The sequence below is a fragment of the Nannospalax galili genome, unplaced genomic scaffold (assembly GCF_000622305.1).
Source record: "Nannospalax galili isolate Female #2095 unplaced genomic scaffold, S.galili_v1.0 scaffold72, whole genome shotgun sequence".
In the NCBI taxonomy this organism is placed as follows: Eukaryota; Metazoa; Chordata; class Mammalia; order Rodentia; family Spalacidae; genus Nannospalax; species Nannospalax galili.
Window position 1 is genome coordinate 6,201,709 of NW_008336933.1, and position 16,494 is coordinate 6,218,202.

General features: G+C 43.3%; 1 non-coding gene and 1 pseudogene across 1 annotated transcript; one reads left to right on the forward strand and one right to left on the reverse strand.

Moving 5' to 3' along the window:
- The first annotated feature begins 1,267 nt into the window (after positions 1-1,267).
- LOC115070121 lies at positions 1,268-1,396 on the forward strand. The gene has a single exon (XR_003849327.1). It is a non-coding gene; the product is annotated as a small nucleolar RNA SNORA61 (small nucleolar RNA).
- Positions 1,397-13,381: 11,985 nt separating this feature from the next.
- LOC103732953 lies at positions 13,382-15,002 on the reverse strand (annotated as a pseudogene).
- Between the last annotated feature and the right edge of the window lie 1,492 nt (positions 15,003-16,494).

Below are 16,494 nucleotides of genomic sequence, written 5' to 3' on the forward strand. Positions count from 1 at the left end.
GCATTGAGCACATGGGTACACTTACATAATGCAGGCAAAACACTCACACACACAAAATAATTTTTTTTAAGTTTTAAAAGAAAATAGGCCTTCAGCATCCATTGGCAGATGAATAGACAACAGATTATTGCTCAGCCATAAGAAAGAATGAAATCTTGTCATTTATACCAAGATGATTGAGCCTGAAGAACACTGTGTTAAGTGACAAGTCTGAGGCACAGAAATACCACATGGCCTCATTTGTAGGGAGAAGTTAAAATAGTTGAACTTACATAAATAAAGGGTAAGAATGCTGCTTACCAGAAGATGAAGTGGGAGGCAAGGGGGAGAGGTAGGATAATAGCATCAAACTATAGCCTGGGGCAGGGTGTAATGGTGCGCACTCTTTTCAGCAGTACTAGGCACTGAACTTTAAATCTCACACATTCTAGGCAAGAGCTCTACAACGTTGAGCTTACAGCCACAATCTGATGCCAGTGCATTCATGTAATCTCAGCACCCAGGAGATTGGAGCAGGAACATTGTAAATTCAAGGCTAGCCTGGGCTATATATCAAGTTCCAGACAGTCCAGGTTACAAAGTAAAACCACATCTCAAATACAAACTACACACACACACACACACACACACACACACATACACACACACACACAGTGAAGTAGGAGGAATAACTTCTAACTTCTAGTATAACTTCAGCATAGTGGGGTGACTGTGGGTCACAACAACCTACTATAAATTTCATGAAGACTTAAAGAGAACAGCTTGAAGGCTGTGAACATTGACACCCGATAAATGTACAAGGAGATAGAAATGATAATTATTCTGATTTGATCACTGCATATTTTATACATGCATTGAATAGTCACACTGTGCTCCATAAACAGATACAGTTAGGTATTGGCTAAAAGAGAAAAAAAAAATGACCTCTCAAGATGGGGAAACTGACCCTTATGTTACCTATAAAATTGAATTGTGGAGTATCATGTAAGTCAGAAGTTTCTAAATCATTTCTTTTAGCCATAGCACTCTCTGGATTTCCATCTCCTCCCTCCCTGATACTCTGAGAATCAGAACAGAGTCTGAGGAAGGGTCCCGCCCTCTGGCACCTGCTGCCTTGGCTTGTCTTTTCACTCAGGTCATTCAACAAAAAGAAATTGATTTAAAGCCGAGCATGAAGGCCCACACCGTTAATTCAGTGCAAGGAGACCCTAAAAAAAAAGAAAGAAAGGAGAGAGGGGGGGGGGATTGGTTTAAGCAAAAAATAAATTCCCTCTGGTTCCCTTTCCCATCAGATCTCAACTCTGGTCTTGGTGGTCATACAGGAGGAAGAGCATGCTGAAGCCGGCCTCACAGCCTTGTAGTCTGGTATAAGCATGTGGACTAGATTCAAACGGGGGGGCTGGGGGGGCAGAAATCTTATAACAATTGTAACTAGCTGATCTCTCTTAGGAGTTTATTATGTTATTTCCTCTACTTCTCTCCATGTGAATATATTAAAGAAATTTTCCATAGTAAGTGTTTTTAAAGACTTTTACACTGAAATTCAGTGTATAAAACAGATCATGTGCACAGCATTTAAAATCTGCCAAGCCATCTTCCAATATTTTGTATACTTGCTAAGAATCATTTCCAAGAAATTCTTGGCAGGTGATTTTCAGTTGCTTGAATGCCTACCATACAAAGTAACACATTAATTTTGAAGCAATCACAGCTGAATATCTCTGTTGGTGAGAAAATACTTATTTTGATCTCAAATATGCCCCCTTATAACATGAAGTAAGAGTGAGACAATGCTTAGTCCATAAAAGTATTTTTATCCTTTTTGTTTCATGTAGGGCCTATTCAAATAATTCCACATAAGTAGCAAAGCCTGGCCTTTTGCATCACACTAACATATGCTACCAAGTCTGCTAGAGGGGTGCTAAGGGCTATGTTTCCATCCTCTGGGTTAAAAAGACGTGAGCAAAATGTTTAAGCAAAATTAAGATACCTACAGGCAAAACCTGACAAAGTGTTCCGCACTGTGCTACATAATAGATTGGGAATTTTTTAATATCATGACACTCTCCATCTTCACCTACCTGTCAACTCCACATCAGTTGTTATTAATTTAATACCAGAGAGCCTGGCAAGAGCTGCGAGCTACCAAAAACACACAAATCAGGAGCAGAGATGGCAAAAGCTCCTTGGAGAGTCTTGTTCACAAACTTTATGGGAATTTGAAAAATGCCCCTGAATTTGGAGGATGCTTGATATGAAATCAAATAAAGGATGGAAACACAAGTTTCAGTTGCCTAATTTCAATGCAGAAACACTTTTAAGATATGGGCAGGCAGGTCATCTATGGAATTCCAAGCAGCACTTTGAGCACACACCTGCCTTTCTGACTTCTGTTAGCATCATCCACTTTTATTAAAAGGACTCATTCCCAGCATCAGGTGACTCTAAGACACAGACATCCATGTGCATCTCAGCAAGACATGTGGGAGGGGGAAATGTGTCTACAGTACTGCAAACTAGCTTTTACAGGACTAAGGTCTGCTTTGGGCTATGGTTCCCCAAACATCCATTAAAGGCTTGGTCCCAGGGTGGCTCTACTGAGAGGTAGAATTCTTAAGAGGTGGAACCTAAACCAGGTGTGGTTGTACACAATCTGTGACCTCAGCACTCAGGAGCAGAGAGTGGATTTGGTCTTTCTAGTACATAATGTTCTGACTGGATAAATGTTCCCATGTGTCTTAGTTTGCTTTCTGTTGCTGTGATAAGGCACTGATCAAAACCAACTTGTGCCCCGGCCAGTAGGGCGGGAGACGGAGACTCGAACTCCCAGGGACCTGGAATAATGGGACAAGAGACACGAAGAATGACAGCAAGACAAAGAACTCTGATCAAGCTGCCAAAGTTTATTTTTCCACGGGGATTTTTATACGGGCTGAAGAGGGAAGTTAGCTGGGGAAGGGGAAGGGAAGGTGTTGTCTCAACAGGTTAATGAATGTCCCTAGGATGAGGGGACCTGGCACCATGGTCTGGTTGCAGGCTAAGGAAATTGGTGGTTGTTCAGGCTTATCTTGACTCATCAGAAGGGTTGCTTATCTTAGGGGGCAGGGAGGACTGATCAGCAAGTTCTTTGGAGGATGCTTGCCCTGGGGGGCAGGGAGGGCTGCCAGGCAGTGTGGTCTCCCACAAACTTGGGGAAGGAAAGAGTCTCTTTGGCCCACACGTCCTGATCACAGTTCATCATCAAGGAACACTAAGGCAGGATCTCAATGGCAGAAGCTTAAAGCAGAAACCATGGAGAAAAGCTTCTTAAAGCTTGCTTACCATGGTTTTCTCAGTTACTTTTCTTATACATCCCAGGCTCGCCTGCCTAGGAATAGCCCTGCCCACAGGGTGCTGAGCCCTCCCACATCAATCAATCAGCAATCAAGAATGCCCCACAGTCATGCCGTCTCTCTAGCCATCTCTCTCACTGAGCCATCTCTCCAGCCCATTAATTGTGGGTTCTTATAAAATCAAAAATAAGTTAAATGCTTTTTTTACTCCAAAAGGGGAGAACTGGGGTACAAAAACAATCACACTTAAGCAAAACCAAAGTCCAGAAATGTAGTTTCGAATCTTGTAGCACAAAGTCTACATCTGGGACTCACTCACAATCTTCTGGGTTCCAAAGGACCTGGGTGGTGCCATTTCTCTGGCTCTGCCATCCACAGCACTCACAGCTGTCCCCTAAGCCCAGACTGGCTCCATTATATACCTGCCACTGTCCTTGGTGGTTATCCCATGGTCCTGGCATCTCCAATATGCTGGAATCTTCACTGTAACTGAGACCGTACCTTTCACTAATGGCCTTTCCTGGCCTCATACAGTACCAAGTCTCAGATTTCCTCCATGACCCCTTCAATCCTGGTGTTTCCACTACAACTGAGATTATACCTTCACCAATGTCCTCTCCTGGCCTCTCACAGTGCCAAGCCTCAACCACTCTCAATGACTCTCATGCCTTCATGAGAGAGACTCTTACACATTGGCAAGTTTGGCTTCCAGCTTGATAGTCAGCCTTTTCGAACTTCTAGACCACAGCTACTGTGTGCTGATCTGAAGAACTACTTTCCAGATTTTACCACAACGATGCTGGTCTCTTATTAATCACAGCTGATTCTTCAGCCCCAGTTGGCCAGAAACTGCAGATTCTTAATTTAAAATGTCGCATGAATGGCCCCAATAGAGACTTTGAAGACTCAAACTTCCTACTGAAACATCACAAATAAGGTCTCTATTAACTGTATTGCTGGTGACATTATCTTCCAGATCCCCAGAACAGTTCATTAAGCTTTGAGCACTCAATGTCTTTCCCAGTCCAAAACTCAAAAATTCTCCACCTTCCTCCCACAAAATAGTCCAAGGCATAGAAATCACATGGTCAGGTCCATCACAGCAATACCCACTCTCTGGTACCAGTTTCTGCCCTAGTTTGCTTTCTGTTGCTCTGCTAAAACACTTACCAAAACCAACTTAGGGAAGGAAAGAGTTTATTTGGCTCACACATCCTGATCGTAGACCATCATCAGGGAAATCAAGGCAGGAACTCAATGGCAGAAGCCTGAAGCAGAAACCGTGAAGGAATGCTGCTTACTGACTTGTTTCCCCTGGTTTGCTCATCTATTTTTCTTATATATCCTAGGCCCCACTGCCCAGGGATAGCCCTGCCCCTTAGTGTGCTAGGCCCTCCTGCATCAATTAGAGGTGAAGAAAGTACCCCACAGACATGGCCTCAGGCTCATCTGATAAACCCAATTCCTTAATTGAGATTCTCTCTTCCCAGGTATGTCTAGGTTTTGTCAGGTTAACTAAAACTATGATACCATGCCTGATCTAGGAATGTGAGGTTCAAACTTTCTGCTCAGCAAGAGCTCAATTGCTGGTTGGAGATACTACATACAATTTCCTCCAAAACTCATTAAGATTCAGCAAGTTTTAAAAGGACATTCCCTTAAGACTCAGAAAGTAAACAACTCCTGTGTTTCACAAAATCCCTGAAGCTGACCAGATATACTCCTGTGAGTATCTGCTATCATCCCTAGCACTGCACTTCAGGCTGTGCCAACACATTCTTCCTAACACATCTGCCTGGCAACTATCTTGGTGTCTGCTAGCAAGTGAACCACCATGCACAGGAGTGACCCCTGGATGGTTCTCAGGCCAAGCTTGACCACAGCTCTGATAACTGACCCTCTAAGAACAACCTGAAGCTTCTTTTTATTTCCACTGAGTCAGAGAATTAGAAAGCCACAAAAAAATTTCAAAACAGACCTCACAACCTAGACATTATTTCTTCTTCTAAGGAAATAACCTGTGTAATAACTTGGAAATTCATTTCCTTCTTCTTTTGAGTACCAATTTCTTCCTCTGTAAATGGAGATAATTATAATATTTGCTTAAAATATTGTTTTAAGGATTGGTGAGTTAATACAAATAAAAAGCTTAGAATCTAGAAGAAAGAAAAGGAAGAGGAGGTAGAGGACTATGACGACAGTGACAAGATGACACATGGCCACTTCCTGAGTTCAAAGAAGGTAGTTTAGGAGATCAATGAATGGCTGATTGGGGGACTGGCAAAGGGAAATGATTTTTCTTTTTGTAAACTGGTTGCCATTTCCTGGCTTATCTTCTGAACCTTTTTTCTTTGCTCTGGTCTACTCCCTAGAGAAGGATTCTGTATTTTTAGTTTCTAATGTTTACTCAAAAGCAAGACTAGATAATATCTACACACTAAGTCTCTTTGAACCATTGGTCTACATTTGAACATCATTCTGTATCACTGCATGTTTATTTACTCATCCAAGAAATGTGCTCATAAAGCACCCGCTCAGCTCCAAGCTTGGTACCAGGTACTGATAACTCAGTAACAAGCAGGACACAATCTGTGTCCTCAGAAGTTTATAGTCCAGAAGTAGGAAGACTGTAAGAGGGCAGTTTCAATATAATTGGGTAAGGAGATGGGGGTGTAGCTCCATGGTGTTAAGAAGGTATGCTGGTCGGCTTTCCATCACTATAACAAACACCCGGGACAATCGACTTATAAAGAAAGAGGGCTGATTTAGGCTCACCACTTTGATCCTCAGTCCAATCCGAAGCACTCAGTCCAGAGAGGACATGAGTATGTCTTGCATGTAAGTATTGCCAAACACTGCCATGACAACACAGAAACTCAGCATTAAGGAAGGAATTGGGGAAGCTGCCCCCTGTGCAGAAAACTGCAGACACAGAAGCCCAAAGGCCTGAAAGCACCTGACATTTCCAGGAGCTGCAAAAAGACAAGCAGGGCTAGGGTAGAGAATGTTAGGCAGGAAGCAAAGGCAAAAGAGGTAAGATCATAAAGGAACTGAGTTCTCAGGCTAAAGAATCTCAAATTCTAAGTTCTATGGGGAGTTCAGACCTTTTTTTTTTCTATGAGAGAAATAGAATAGTAAATTAGTAGCTTGGAGCTTCTGGGTAGAGGACAGATAGAAAAAGAGCAAGACAGATATTGATACCCCAAAAGACCATAGAAGAATTCCCAGGAGTCTGTGATGGTGCATATGCTAAGGCGTAAGCAGCAACTGTTGGAGAAGTGGCTGTAAAGACAGGTATGAAGGAGGTATGCTTGGTAGCCTTTCATTACTATAACAAATACCTGAGATAGCCAACTTATAAAAACAGAAGGTTGATTTGGGTTCATAGTTTTAGTTTCTAGTACAGGACTTATTGGCCCTATTGCTTTGGGCCTGAGATGAGGCAACAAACTGTGGTGGCATTGCATAGTAGAAAAGGCCTAGTCATCTCATGACTGGGAATTTAAAAAGAGAGAGAAAGAAAGCAGGCATGGGGGGTACACATCTGTAATCCCAGCACTCCAAAGGCTGAGGAGGATTTCAATTTTGAGGATAGCCAGGGCTACATACTGTCAGAGAAAGAAAGACTGGGCAGGAGGAGCAGTCTTGTAGTTCCTTTTGAGGGCATGCCCTGAGCCCTCAGTGACCTAAGACCTAGTAAATTCCAATGTTTAAAGGTTCTACCACTTTCCAGTAGCATCAAGCTGAGGATTAGGCCATTAAGTGTGCAGGCATTTGGAGATATTCCAGATCCAAACTATAGTAGGTCGACAGCAACCAGAAAGCAGTCTGGGTCCAGTCATGAGTCTATCCCTCCCTCAAGGCACCTGATCCCGATGAAAGGTTTCTCATTCCTGTGTCCTCAGGGCCTGAAACAGTCCCTGGTGCGTGGAAATGGCTCCATAAACAGGTAGCACCAATGCAAGACTGACCAAGACATGACAGGTATCCATGACAGAAATAACAGCATGCATATTATCCTACATATACCACCTGTTTCATATCATCTAAACCCTTAAAACCCCAGCATCCTCTGAGATAGAAATACAGACTCATAAAAGGGAGTACTGTTAGATGATGGCACCGCTAAGAGCAGTCTGATACGGAAACAATTTCTGGCATATGCAGTTCATTTTAACAGACGCCAGGATGACAAAGCTGTCAGGTCTGCTTCAAAGAGCAAACCATCCAGTTCATGTTCCACTTGCCAAATTAACTTCATCTGACTTTTTGTTTGTGTCCTAAGGTACTGTGGATTTCAAACTTGACTCTGACAGAAGCACATTAGAGAAGTGGTCCTGTTTTACAAAAATCATCCCTCAAATTATCTTTATTATGAGTAATGTTGTCTTACTATCCCCAAATCAAACAGACATATCTGCCAAAAATGCATGCATTGATTCTTTTAAATAAGTTATAAGCTTTCTCTCTTTCTTTTCTAAATTTTTTAATATATTTGAGTATTTTGCCTACAAGAAAGCCCACAGAGGTCAGAAGAGAGCATGGAATCCCCTGGAACTGGAGTTATGGATGGTTGTTAACTGCCATATGGGTGCTGGGAGCCCAACCTGAGTTCTCTACGAAAGCAACCAGTGTTATTAACTGCTCAACCATCTCTTCAGCACCAGGCTTTTCTCTTATGCCTAATGTTGAGTCAAGTAGAACTTGCACCAACTCCCCATAACAGAGAAACAAAGCAATAGGAATTTAGGGCTTTGTTGCTTTGTGAACCACAAAACCGGGCTGGTTCTAGATCTCTCATAGAAAGTCTGAAGTCTGTATATTAAAATTAGCTAGGTATTTTTTTTCTTAATATCAGTGCCTGGCCCCATACTACATAAAATGAATCAAATCTCCAGTATGCTGTGGCATCTACAGCTTGTAAAACCTCCAGGTATCATATACACAGGTCTATCAGCTGTAGAGATTGAGTAAATAATTTCATATGATTTTTATAAAATGGAGGATAGTCTATGTGACGTCATGGTACTGTAGTTTGGATCTAGAATGTTCCCCAAAGCCAACATGGTAAAGACAGGTGATGCTAATGGAGAGCGATGGAAGCTTTGACAGGCAAGGCCTCAGCAGAGGCAGCGAGGCCAAAGGGGAGTGTGGACTCCAAGCTCATTTCTCCAGGCACTTCTGCGCCACGGTTTGCGCACTCCCACTAGGATGTGCTGTTTCACTAGAATCCCCAAACAAATGAAAACACTTGATCATGACTGAAAGTTCCCTGATTATGAGCTAAAACAATCCTTTATTCATTGTAAGTTGACTGCCTCAGTCATTTCATTATCATGATGGAAAACTGACCAATACACATGGCCATCAACCTTTTTTTAAAAATGCTGCCTGTTTGTTAGAATTAGGCTTGAAGTAAATCAAGTCTGATTGAAAAAAGATCCATACATTGTGATTAGTTATGTCACTTATAACTCTAGGTGTATAGATCTTACCTCTGCTATTTCTTCTTTTTTTATTACTTGTAATCTATTAGTTGAAACAATCAGATCACTTGTCTGATGGTCTTCCATGACTTAGCATATGCTTGTTACAGCTCCATATCATCAAGTAACACATTCTTCCTCTTATGCTAGTGTTTGCTTTGTTTGTTAGATCAAAAGTCTTGATTAAACTCAGATCCAGTCAGCAAGATCACTGTATGGGCAATAGGCAATAATGATACTATTCTGACTCTGTGTTAGTCAGGCTTCTCTGGAGGAACCAGCTGGCAGAATGAACATATATTGGACCAGAAGATGGCTCAGCAGGTGACTGCCACCAAACCTTCCATCCCCAGGTCCCATATGGTGGGAGAGAACTGATTCTTGCCAGTTGTCTTCTGACCTCCACACCTATGGCATGTTTTTTGTTTTTTGTTTTTTTGTTTTTCAGGCATGCCTGGCTTTTCCATGTGGGGCACTCTTATCCACTGAGCCAACTCTCCAGCTCTATCTCTATTTTTATTACATGAATACCTACTGATAATCATTGTCTAGATCCATTATTTCATTAAAGATTTCAAGAACAGTGATATTTTATTGCTTTGCTTTCATTGACTAGCTAAAACACCTCTACAAAGACAAACTTTCTTCAGTATTTGGTTGCCCTGATATATATGGTTTGTTTAGGAAAGTAAAGAAAAAGATCAGTTTCTTTACTTAATCTCTTTATCATTTGCAAAATAATGATAAATATCTCCAGGATCTTCCAAAACAGTGATCAGTGAAGGCTGTTTTGTTTTTGCTTATCTTTTTCACTATCGTTACGAATCCATAGATTTAAATATATTTACAGCATTTTAATCGTGTTTATTATTTTTAAGTGAAGAGATGTTGGGGTTGAGAAGGATCTTACACTATAGGCCAGGCTGGTGTGGAACTCACAATGAAGACCTTGCAGAAATCCTCCTGCCACTGCCTCCAGAGTGCTGGGATTCCAGAGTATGCCACCACCACCACCCGCCCATTGTGATTATTGCGGCTGACACTGAAATGGTCTCATCCTGTCCCTTGACACCCTCCGGGGTGACTTCACACTCTGATGCAAGATGGTCCCTGCTCATCCCATACTATACGTTTGTCACCAACACCTGGAACTGGCCAGTCTTCAAAGAGCCTTCTTATGTTAAATGGGATTTGAAGCCAGGATTGGGTTGACTCAGGGAGCTCTTTGCTACTGAGTTGTCCTTGTTTTGAAACCTTGTGAATAAACACAGGTAAAGGAAATACTTTCGAATTTCTGTAAAGCAAAACATGATTAGTTCATATGGATATTTTGATTCAAATTCAGGACAAAGGAGTTTTGCTTTAACTGACCTGTCTCACACCCGGCTTCTCTTTTCTGCAATGCCAAATCCCCAGTTTAGAGCAGCAGGTTAGACTTCTTTCTTTGCTTTATCTCACTGTATGGGCGTGCGGGGATCTCGGGGCGCCAGCTGCTGGGCATGGCACCGGTCTCCCACAGGCCGCTGGGGTGCAGCGGGTCCCGCGGGCCACGTCTGCTGGGGTGCGCGCGTGTCCCGCACCGCATTGCTGTGGGTCTCCGCGTCTACTGGGTGCTGGCGACTCTACTGATCGCTGCGCTCCCAGGTGGGTCCCTGCTTCTCCGTGTTGTTGAGGCTCTCTGCTACTGGGGCTGGCCTGGTCTGGTTCCATCCCAATCCACCGTGCACTTCCTTGAGATACGAGATCCGTCAGCTGCCGGATCACATGGGAAGGTGCGGAGACCGCGAAAGCTGGGTTTCTGTGAGTAGTGGCTTAGGAAGAGACAGCTCTCTCCCAGAAGGCTGGATGTAGGCAGTAAGACACAGAACTCAGCTCAGTCAGTGAGTGGTACAGCCCCTTTATTCTGTGACTCAGCTCGGCTCCAGGCCTTAGTGATCCAGCTTCGATTATTGAGGGAAAACCAGGATACTTTATACTGTGGGGGTAGTGGTAAAAGCCTTAGCTGATAGGTACTTTGTGGGATGCCCTATTTACATATGGAAGTGGGCTCCTGCCAGGCTGTCAGACTGCCTGAAAATCACACAGGAAAAGCTGGCAGTTCCAGAGCCTGAGGCCATGGCTACTTCAAAAGATGAGGCACCCTGCTGATAAAAGGAGTCTCTGCATATGAAGCCGAGCCCATAGGCTATCCGGACATGGAGAGACTGCTACTTTACACAACAGGAGTCCCCAACATCACTGCACACATGCAACCCCATTAGAATGATAACAGTGCTAACAACATGAGAAACAAAGAGGCAGAAACGTTGTCCATTGACTCTTTGTCCTTAGAGTCGCTCAAACTAGAAACGTAGGGATGATCAATATTACAAAGTCATGTAAAACAGTTCCATGCTCTGTGGTCATCTTACCAAATTGATGTACAATATATTTTTTTTTTTTTTGCTTTTAATTTCCTGGAACTAGATTCCCTTTTCAATTCGATAATTTCATAATTACATAAAATGCATCAGCTTTCACATCAAATCTACAAGAAAAGGCACAGCCATGAAAGTCTACTTCCTATTTCTCCTCCCTGAACACCTCTCCTCTCTCACAGGTAATTTATTTTAAGATGTGTGTCAATCAACATGACACACAGAAGGAACTTCACAGGTCCTTACCCCTAGATGAAGAGCTACAGGCAATCAAAGACTGCTGAGAGATGGATGTCATCATCTCTTTTCTGTTGTTGTGGTAGAAACACTGACCAAAGCAACTTATAGAAGGAAGAGTTATTTGAGCTTACGGTTCCAGGGGAATTACAGTCCTTCGTTTAAAGGAGGCATGGTGGCAGGAGGCAGCTGGAGCAGGAGCAGAAAGCAGAGAGCTCACATCTTCAAGCAGGCAAGGGAAGCAAGAGAGTGACTTGAGATCCAACACGGCTTACGAACTCTCTAAGCCCGTCCCCAGTGACATGATTCCTCCAGCATAGCCACACCTTCTAAGACCTCCCAAAACAGTGCCACCAAGTGGGGAAAAAGGTCCAAATTGGACCCTATGGGAGGCAGTTTCATCCAAACCATCACAAGCGAGAATCAACCTCCTCCAGGGATAAGTCCCCTGATAGTATCGATTCCCAAATGGTCAGTCCTAAACACATGTACATATGTGAAGTACTAAATAGGTTCAGTAGATTGTCTATGTGCATATATATGAATATATATATTAACAATAATAATTATAGAAGAGGTCATGAACTTGAGAAGCAGGGAAGGGGAAGACTCAGGAGGAATTAGAGTGAGAGAGGGAGGGGTGGAAATGACATAAAAGCACTCAGCATGAAATTCCCCAAAAATTAAAATTATAAATTAAAAAAGTGATATCAAAAAGATTTTGGCTCTCAGCCTTAGAGCCATCTTCTCTGATGCACTGCACCATAGCAAAATGAAGGAAGAAAAGGCCAGATGTGGAGGCACACAACTTTAATCCAAACACTTGGGAAGCAGAGGCAGGCAGATCTCTATGAGACTGAGGCCAGCCTGGTCTATATAGCGAGTTCTAGGTCAGCTGTGGCTACAGGGAGACCCTGTCTCAAAAAGACAAGAAAAATGTGGAAGAAAGTGAGGCAGAGATCCAAATAAACTCTCTCTTGTGCACCCATGGAGGCTGCAGGAGCAAAACTAAGCAATGCAAGTGCCATAGGCTAGAACAGTGGCACAAACTGTTGGCCTGTATGCTACTGTCAATAATTTGTCTCAATGGACCTGGAACTTCACCATCTGACCACCTAGAACTACACCAAGACCACATCTGAGACTGCCTTGCTCACAATCAAGACAGCCCCTGTTGGCCCTCTGTCCTGGACCTGTGGTACTGGACTAGTTCTGTTCTGGCTTGTGGCCAAGTATAACCCATGTACACTAAATCATTTCTGTTGCTGTCTCAGCTGAAAACTCAAACAATTTGGATATATGTCTTTTGAAAATAAAAGCAGGGGCTGGAGGGATGGCTCAGTGGTTAAGAGCACTGGGCTGCTCTTGCAGAAGACCCAGGTTTGATCCCAATACCCATATGGTGGCTAACAAGCGTCTGTAACTCCAGTTCCAGGAAATCCATCACCTTCTTCTGATATCCAAGAGCACTGCATGGCATAAGTGCACTTACATACATGCAGGCAATACACTCATACACATAAAATTTTTTTTTTTAAATGAAAGCAAAAATGTACATTTGCTGCATACCCAACTTTATTAGATGAAACTTGCTGTAACTATTTCTAACCTTGCTTTTTCTACTTAGCATATCCTGGATACCATTTTTTTTTCAAGAGGAGATAAATCAATTTTATTGTCCATCAGTATTGTTATACAAAAATCTACAAATAATAGAATTGTCCAGGAAAAAAACAAAACCAAACAAATGGCAAATGGGAGTGTAACAGCAATAATTTAAGCTTACTTTTTTTCCTCATGATATTAGGATGACAACCATTTCAAAAACACATGTCTGATGTCAAGGTAGCTTTTGTTCACTGGTCAAAGCACGCCCTTAAAATTAAGGCCTTCAGTGTCTCTGAGAGCTCTACTGATTCTTGAAAAAACTTGTGAGGTCTTCAAGAAAAGTGATGTATTCTTTTTTAATATTTTATTTATTATTTTTATTTTATGTGTATGAGTATAATGCCTGCATTTTGGTAGGTACATCTGTGCTGTGCAGTGCCCATGGTGGTCAGAAGAGGGTGTCAGATCCCCTGGAACTGAAGTTACTGGAAGTTTTCAGCCAGAAAGACAATATATTATTGTTGGTGCTCCAGGGCTGTACTGAGCTCCACCAACTCATCTGCAAAAGTGTTGTCCACTCCCGGGTCTACAAGGAAATTCACTGTGTGATCATACAAGGCCCAGTCCAGGGATGCTGTACTGAGTATGTAATTTGTACCCTTCCATTCAGAGTCACGAGAGGCCTAAAAGCTTGGTAGAAACCTTGATAGAAAAAATGTCACTCTTGGCCTCTTGTCCTTTCTTATCTGGATAACAACAGCCCAGTGCAAGGGCCTTCTTCCATCACTGGTTGTAACTTCAACCACAAAACTGGGAGTTGTGTCAGTTCCAGCTCTTGTCCTTCAACCTTCTGTCCTTATGAGGGCCCCTCCACACCGTCAAATGTTGGTGGGATGCTATTGTTAACATTAAAAGTGACAGTAATCTTTTCACCAGCAACTTTCCCCAGTGATTTAGCCTCTGTCCAATTCACTTCTAGCTTCCAATCTCCAGACATCTTAAGGGACTGATGATTTTCTTTTCTTCCTTAATTTCATCAGTCAGGAATTCAACAAAAGCTTTGTTTCCTTCCGTGTTCATGGTGCCAGGGCCTTCAAGAGGCTGGCTCTACCCGCTGAGCAACCCGCAGGGCTACAGGCACAGCCAGTCCGCAGGGCAAGGGAGCAGCAGGGGCAGCTTCACTGGGGCCACAGGCACGTAGGGATGGAAGGAAGACGCAGGCCAAGGGACCCTGGACACCTTTCTTACCACTACGTGTAGGAGCTGTTTCTTATTGCCGTTCAGAGATGCATACTACTCCAAGTATGAATAGGGAAATGTGGCTTTGTTGGGAGCCTGGGAGCCTGAGGTTCAACTGAGTCTCAGCTACCTCTCAAAACTGCTGGCAGGCCCGAGTTGGCAGCTTTCCATTCTGCCCGCAGCCTTGGCCTGGAAACCCTGGCAGGCAGCCAGGGCCCACGGCTTTGGCTTGCAGTCGGGGCTCAAAACCTTGGCCCAAAATCTTGGCTTGAGGCTGGGGCCAGATAGCCTTGCTAGATAGCCCTGGCCCACGGCCTTGCTCTCCTTTCCAGCATACGGTTCTATTCTTCTATAATCAGAGATTCCTCCCTTAATGTGCGTCAGAGCCCTTATGCTCTGACTGATGTATTGGTTTGCAGTCTGTGTTCCTTTGTTCTCATTCTTTACAAAAACTCTTGCTTGTGCTTCAATAAATGAGACTTGATCAGAATCCTGTCTTGTCTTCATTTCTCTTGTCCTTGCCTCATTTTCATCCCCACCCCCCAATCCAGGTACCCCGTTGCAGACCCCACGGGCCGGGGCAGGGTGGCACCCAGCGTGGGCCTGGATACTGGGGACAATGTGAGGGACACAACGGAGTAAAGAAGGGGTGCGCACCCGATCAAACAATAGTTCAGAGACATCGTGGTAGCCTGCTGTGACTGAGCCGACAGGTAAGTTGGTCGTGCAATTTAAATTATGGGGCAAGCATTGAGTCAGCACCAGAAATATGTGATACAGTTAAGAGAAGCTTTACAGGCAAGAGGAGTAAAGGTTACAACTGAGGATTTATTTCATTTCTTTGATTTTGTGAAAGACATCTGCCCATGGTTTCCCCAAGAGGGGGTTATAGATGTAAAAGGATGGAGAAGAGTAAGAGATGCATTACAAGACTTTTATACAGCATTTGGACCTGAAAAGGTTCCTGTTACTTCCTTTTCTTATCGGAATTTTTAAGACTAGTTCTAAGTCAGAATTGAGAGGAACTCCCAAGGAGGAGCCTCCGGTGCCTCCTGACTTAATTTCTCTGGATAGTGAGGATGAGAGTTCTGCTAAAAGTTTGAGAAAGGAGTCCTTGAGGAAGGAGTCCTCAGAGTCAGTCAAAGGAAAGGGAGATCGAGAGGTTGATGCCCAGGAGCTTAAACAGGAGCGTGTTCGTATCTATCCTCTTTTACCAGAGGCTCTTTTGTCAGAAGCCACTTGTCCAGTCTTGGACACAGATGGCGCAGAGGTTGTGAGAGAGAGGGTGGTTAGTAAAGCTGAGGATGGATCTCAAAATGGCCGCGAGAGGCAGGTTTTGTGGCCTCCTCCTCCTTCCTATAGTACACTGCCTGTTCCAACTGTCATAGCTGCAATAGATCCTAGACCAGGATTGAGAGGACAGATGGAGCAGTTGCAGGAGGACATTAAGTTGGAGGAGGTGCATCAGTCATTGATACTCAAACACATTAAGCAAGAAGAGATGCGTCAGGCTTTGATGCTTAAGTTACAAAAGCTTAGCTTAGATAATGGTAATGAGGCTGTTATGGGTAAAGGAAGAGTGGATAGAAACAGAGCTCGCCCTGTTCCCGGGGGGCCTGGTCTTCATTCGTATAAGGAAAATTTCGATGGCCCTGATAGGTTTTCCTCTCATGTGGAGGTTTTTTCCTGTAACAGAAACAGTGGATGACCAGAGACAGGCATGGCGACATCATAAAGGATTTCAGTTTCCACTGATCAAAGAGTTAAAGCTTGCTGTGTCTCAGTATGGAGCTACAGCTCCATTTATTGTGGCTATTATAGAAGGTGAATCTGAAAATTGGCTAACTCCTAACGATTGGAATCCATTGGTAAAGGCAGTCCTTAGTGGAGGCGATTATTTGCTATGGAAATCAGAATATTATGACAATTGTAAGGAGACAGCTAGAAGGAATCAACAATCTGGAAATGCATGGGGTTTTGATATGTTGACAGGCGGAGGTGAATATGAGACTAATGAAAAACAGATGCAGTATGATGCAGGTCTTTTTGTGCGAGCTAGAAGGAATCAACAATCTGGGAATGCATGGGGTTTTGATATATTGATAGGTGGAGGTGAGTATGAGACTAATGAAAAACAGATAGAGTATGATGCAGGTCTTTATGCACAAATTCGAG